This window comes from Chenopodium album, chromosome 25 (assembly GCF_948465745.1).
Source record: "Chenopodium album chromosome 25, dcCheAlbu1.1, whole genome shotgun sequence".
NCBI classification, from domain to species: Eukaryota; Viridiplantae; Streptophyta; class Magnoliopsida; order Caryophyllales; family Amaranthaceae; genus Chenopodium; species Chenopodium album.
In genome coordinates this window covers 26,575,564-26,582,675 of record NC_137858.1, presented here as the reverse complement: position 1 = coordinate 26,582,675, position 7,112 = coordinate 26,575,564, and positions in this window count along the sequence as shown.

Genomic DNA, 7,112 nt, shown 5'->3' with positions numbered 1-7,112 from the left:
CTGGGTAGCTAGGAAATAAGCTCCTCCTAGAGTATGAGAACATTTAGACCAAAAATCAAAAACGTCCAATCCAACTGCAGTGGACGCTCTGGGTAGCTAGGAAATGAGCTCCTCCCAGAGTATGAGAACGTCCAGACCAAAAAACGAGGACGTCCAATCCAAATGCAGTGGACGCTCTGGGTAGCTAGGAAATAAGCTCCTCCTAGAGTATGAGGACGTCCAGTCCAAAATATGTGGACGTCCAAATGAGCAAGGAAACAAGCTACTCCAGAATATGAGGACGTCCAGTGCAGAATATATGGACGTCCAGGCAGCAAAAAAGAACCTCATCCCAAAACATATATAGACGTCCAAGACAGATGGGAGGTAAACCCAACCCAGAGTACATGGACGTCCAGATGGAGGATCAGAGGAGGCGGCCAGTAAGCGTACGAGCCACCCCCTCTGAGGGGCAAATGTTTAGGGTAAAAATACCCCAAGTACGTGGCCCAATCTCATAGCGACACGTGGTCCAATAAGAAGGCGACACGTGGCCCTATGAGAGGGCGACACGTGTCCTCCTGATAGGGTGACACGTGTCAGTTGTCCCAAACATATAATACAACATCAGAAAGAGAAAAATGCCTTTATTACATCAGGCCCAAATCCCGAGAAAAACCTTGAAAGCCGCAAAACGGCGCTCCCTATGACACGTGGCAGCTCCTAATTGCGCAGCCAATCACGTCACGGAATTCTAGGGTACAAACCCTAGAGGAACGTATGTTCCCACCCCTATAAATACCCCAATCATTTATGATGGGAGGGGTGGATTGTGACATAACATTAAAAAGAGCATTAAAGTGCTCCAACTTCTCTCTACTTTCTCTCTCTAGCTATTCCAATTACCGATCTCTAACTTGATCGTCGGAGGCGGATATTCTGATAAACGGAATATTCGTTGTTTTTGCAGGTGTCCGAGTCTCGTTGCCAACAGAGCGTGACCAGTATCCGAGGAGATCACAAAAAACCCTGAAACATTAGTTTTAGCCCAAACCTCTTTTTAATTTTATTGATTTATTATTTATTTTTGGCCCAAACCTTTTACTTATTTCTTTTTACTTATTTTCTTTTTTTAGCCCAATAATAATAAATCAGAAAATTGCCCGAAATTATCAATCGGCACTTAAAATGCTGAATGAAATTAGGGTTAAAAATGTATTTAGACGGAAAAGAAGACTGAAAATTCCCGCGCCACGGCAGATATCCACTGTGTCACAGGAAATATTCCCGTTTGACGGTGGGACTTCCCGCGACACGGGAAGCCTGCTGTGACACGGGAAATTCCGTATCCTTTCCGCGTAAACCCTTAACGCGTTTTCTTCCCCGTTTGCTACAAACTTCCCGCGTTACTAAAAAACTGCACCGTGTCACGGGAATGGTTCCCGTCTGACGGTGGAGTTTCCCGTGTCACGGTATAGTTTGCCGTGTCGCGGGATACTTCTTTTGGTTTTTATCTTTTTAGGGTTCCGTGTGTTCCCTTAGCACTTTTTATCTATAAATACCCCCTCATTTCTGATGTACGGGGCATCAATCAGCTCTCTCATTTTCTCTCCTATGCTCTACCCTAAACACTAGCCTACCCTTCTCTCTTAAAATACCTTCTTTAAGCACTCCAAGGAGTCTGTACTTTACCCAAGGTTCTATCCTTAAACCACGGCGTGAAAGGTAGAACTGTTTGAGGGTTTGGCCCCAAATCAATTCTATTTAATTTAATTTAATTATATATTAATTATTGTTTGATTAATTTTCCTTGAAGTTACTAATGCGTTTATTGTTTTTTATAGTAGCAAGCAAACAAAATCAAAGTAAGGAATCATGTTCCTTTTATTTCTATTATTTTTCTAACGATTTTATATTATTGGATTTATTGTTATATTGCTTCCAATAAGATAATTTGGACGACCGGTTTAGGTTCATTTTTAATCTTGTTTTCTAATCAAGTGATCACAAATATAATTAGAATTATATGTTGCATTAATATTCAACCAATTTAGTATAATAATAGTTTGGAGCAAATTCAATTTTTGTTTGCATGCCTTTGAGATTACAGGAATACTTTTAACAATAAGAATCGAGTAGAGGCCAATACGGGCGAATGTGACTCCATCACTCACTTCGTACCATCATCCTCGATCCTCCATTCGTGGTTCCGAACCATATGGAGTAAGTAATCTCATGGATTATGAATGGCGTGTATTTTCACGGGTCAATCGTTGTTGCCTTTCGTTGTCTCTTTTTGTGGTTGCCTTAAATGATCCGTGAACGGTTTACAAGTTCCTTAAAAACTTGTTGGCGGCTCCCTACTTTATTTGTCCCTAATCGTTGTCCCTAATCGTAATGTTAATTCCCACTTCCTATGAGTGCCAAGCATATTCACACCATGCTTTTACGTAGGCGCACTTCAAACGACGCCTACAATAACATGCTGAGAGATAAACAGCGGCACTAACTGAAAGAAAGCAAACCAAAATACAAACAACCCGCCGCTAAGGCCTACTGCATCTACCCACAACTACCCAAGAAAGGAACAGATGCTAGTTTATGTACAACACTATCTACAGTGAGCATTGTTTCCATGAGAAAAACTACATCCAAACAACTAGAGCGGACTAGAGACAAGATATACGGAATTTTTGGGGAGTCCGCCTGACCCAAACCCCTACAATTCCAAGCTGCTGTCTTCATCCCGTGAAAGGTGGTCTAGTCCAGGAGACCACCGAGCCCTCAGAAGAAGAATCATCAGAAGAGACCAATACTCCCTTACGTTTCTTGTAAGGAACCAAACACGGAAACCAACCTTGAGCACGAGACTTAGCTTCCTGTAAAAACGAAATTGGAGGTGCCGACGGAGAGATGTCACTAGCTGCTCTTTTCGTCGGGCATCGATTAGCCACCCAATTCCATATTTTTCCTCCCTTATTCTCTAACTTTCGAACCTTTGTAGATGAAGGGGACGCCCTGTCATAAATCGTGCCCTGAGATGAAGAACTCTGATCCAACACTGGAGCAACAGTCACCGGAGTATGATTTGGCGAGGGAGACTAGGGAGGTGAACAATCCATAGGTACAACATCATCATCCCCTGTTTCATGAGAAATAGATTCATTGGGAGAAGCATTGTTTAATGGCAAACCAGAGAAAACAGGGGAATTAAAAGAGAAATTCGGCGACGAAAATTCGGGAGGTAACGCCGATCCTTCAGAGAAATCCGTCGGAAGAGATCCCGATAAAGACGGGGCTGGGGACGCTCCATCATCCTCTATTGCCCAGTTACTAGGGCCGGCTCCGAAAGGGTCAGCAAAAGCTGGGCCATTCGGACCCATTGGTGGAGGAGAAAACCCGGAATAGAGTTGGGGTGTGAGGGAACTTCTCGATCCATAAAGGAGGGGGTAAGCATGTCACTTGGGCTAAAGTGAAAATCAGGAGCATGGACTGACCCAATCCTGAACGGCCCAAACCAGAGTGAAAGTGAGAACCATATTCATTAAATGGCACGTGAGATAGAGAACTGAGCTGAGAAAATATGATTGTTGCATCCAAAGCCTAACTATTAGAGGCGCGGCCCAAATTTTCTTGATTCGGTCCACCAGAGAAGAAACGAGACGAACCTCATGGATGTTGATTAAATCCATTAGCAGAAGGCGACATATTTTGCCTCCTAACTTGTCTCACGTTCCCAAACTGATCATGTGTGGGCTTTCCACCACATGTATGTTCCAAATTCCAACTGCCAACATAACGCCACCCATCATCTTCCCTACTTGCATGAGTGACACGTGGAGCACGCCTAGATTAATGATTAGGGACTTCTAATTGCACCCTAATTGCTCTGTTAAGTCCTAAATCTCGGCGGAGAACTTCATCAGTACTTAAAGACACCTAAAAATGTCTCCCCAAAACCAAACCCGATGATGAACACCTTTCACCACCATTATTGGTCGAGTTGATTATTTAATATTTGGAGTTCTTAAATCTATGTTCTATCCAATACATTTCATAAACCAATCCATTTCCTAGCTCATTTCCCTAAACCATAAACTATTTTCCACTTTTCGTATCCACATCGCAAAACCGAGCTAAACTGATTTTATGGATAAATAATTTTGATCCAATTATTATTTGGTTGGATAGGACTTTTAATAATCCTTCCAAACATATATCATAAGCCTAATTCCAAGCTATAACGAAAAAGATATGAGCAAAACACTAAACTCGGCCCAAAACCGACACCCTTACACTAAAACGGTCATATCATAAAATCTACAAATCATTTTGACCTGATATAAATTGGGTTGGAATGTAGAATTGATAAGCTTTCTATTGATATATTATATACTTTATTCTAAGTTAGGGATCAAAAGTTATAATGATTTAAAAAACGGGTAATACCTAGAATCACCGCACACAGTGCAAAAGCACCGTGTCACGGGAGATTGCCCCGTCTGACGGTGGGATTCCCCGTGACACGGTGCCTCTGCTGTGACATGGGGCAATTTTGAGTCCTTTTCGCGCTCCTCATACCCTAAATAAATCCCGCATCGCAGCATTTGTCCACCGTGTCACGGGAATTTGCCCCGTCTAACGATGGGATTCCCCGTGACACGGTGCCTCTGCTGTGACACGGGAAATTCCGTGTCTTTTCCGCGTTCTCCGTACCCTAAATGATTACCGCGACACACAGCTACCCACCGTGTCACGGGAACTTGTCCCGTCTGACGGAGCCTGACACCGTGTCACGGTGTTCTCTGCCGTGTCGCGGTGTTATATTTTTAGGGTTTTTATCTTTTTAGGGTTCCGTGTGTTCCCTCTTCATAAATAGGACCCCCCCCTTTCTGCAGTTCGGGGCATCAAATCCTTCTCTCTTCCTCTCTTTTACACCAAAAATTATTCTCTTCTCTTTCTCTCATATTCTAAGCCTTAAACCTATATTCCTAATTACACCATTCCTCCCCTAAGAATTCCAAGGAGTCTATACGATACCTGAGGTTTCGTCCTTAAACCAAGGCGTGAAAGGTACAAATAACTTAGGGTTTGGACCAAATCAACTCTTCCTTTATTTAATTTAAGTTCCATTTGATTTATTTTTATTGAAATTACTAACAGTTTATTCATGGTGTATCAATTCAAGGACCAGTTTAGGTTCATTTTTAATCTTGTTATTAAATTCAAGTGATCACAATATTTTAGAATAATGTGTTGCATTAATATTAAAACAATTTAGTATAATAATAGTTTGGAGCAAATTGAATATTTTTTTGCATGCCTTTGAGATCACAAGAATACTTTTCACAAGAAAAATCGAGTAGAGGCCAATACGGGCGAATGTGACTCCATCACTCACTTTGTACCATCATCCCCGATCCTCCTTTCGTGGTTCCTAACCATATGGAGCAAGTAATCTCATGGATTATGAATGGGGTGTAACCTTCACGGGTCAATCGTTGTTGCCTATCGTTGTCCCTTTATCGTGGTTGCCTTAAATGATCCGTGAACGGTTTACAAGTTCCTTAAAAACTTGTTGGCGGCTCCTTACTTCCTTGTCCCTAATCGTATATGTCAATTCCCACTTCCTATGAGTGCCAAGCATATTCAAACATGCTTTTACGTAGGCGCACCTTAAACGACGCCTACAATGTGGCAACTCCACTAGGGAGGATTCTTGGTTATTTATCGATTTACGTGATCGATATTTAATTAAGATGAGTTGATGAGACTTTAAAGATTCTTGACAAATATTCATGTGATTAATTTGGCATTTTTGCATAAGCATAGACGTTTTAACGTCGCATTTAGGTCTGTCCCGTAGGAAGAATTGAGCAACTTGGTTGCGTACGAAGGAAAACAGGGCACCAGTCAGATTTTCTGACTGCCGTGCCACAACAGAATCTGTCGTGTCACGGTGCAGTACCTGTTTGACGGTGTGCTGCACCGTGGCACGGTGCTCTCTACCGTGTCACGGCAGTCTTAAAATCAGTCTGGTAGCTTGTTTTCTCTTCTCACAGTCAACTTCCTTCGATTTTTCTGAAAAAACGTGTGTTCTACATACGTCTTAGCCCCGGGGGATTTAAGCTCTATCAACCTAAAAACGCTCATGGTAATAAGGGTTCATCCGAGTTTTTTAAATCCACGTAAACCATGGAGTCGAGTTCGATTTCATCACGAACTCGCGGAGCCGCCCATTGGCATACACCCTCAAGGGAGGCTTCCTTGCTAACGCGTTCAAACTCTTAACCATGGTACCCTTTGACACCAAAAAGCTTGAGCATAGTCGAACATAGAACTTGACCTTAGGTTGAGAACTTTTTGCATCATCGTGACTAAATGCTACGTGGTTTATTTGGTGCTAACCCACATGTGTTTGTTCATTTTGTTTTTGGACTAACCTATGACCGAGGGTTTTTATTTCCACATAGTAATTAGTACGGACCTAAAACAGATTAAAATCTGGAAAAAGTCACAAAACAGGCACCGTGTCCCGTCAAGTCTGTCGCGCCACGGTATGCAGTGCCGTGACACGGCACTTTCTACTGTCTTACGGTAGACTGCACTGTGTCAAGACAGTTAGCACCGTGACACGGTGCCCAGGAAAAGTTTCCTATCAGTCTATTTTTGGTCTTTGTGCGTACTTATGTGGTTCATACGTCCAGTTTGATGTCATGTCTAGCTGTAAGATCATAACACGCGTCCATAACCTCATTTAATCACTCACCAGTCAAGTATAGTCCACAAACTTTCTTTATATTTTCAACTTGAGTCATACACCATGTTGTTTATGATCGTATACTAGGTCCATGCACCTTTTTTCTGTCATAATAAAAGATGAGTGGAGGTTTTTCTCACCTGTTTTCAAATGACTATCGTTTTCCCCTTTCTTTACTATCTTGAGCAACAAGTCAAACAATTAAGTGAATTTATTTTATTTCATAGTAGTTGGTCAAGGAGCAGGGGTAGATTGGTACGGTTCGAGTCATGACCGCAGCAACCTCTTAGGTCTAAGAGCATCCAAAGAAAACTTCGTCATCTCTACATCACTTATCATCTTCAAACTACTTTCAGTTTGTTCCAATGGCCAC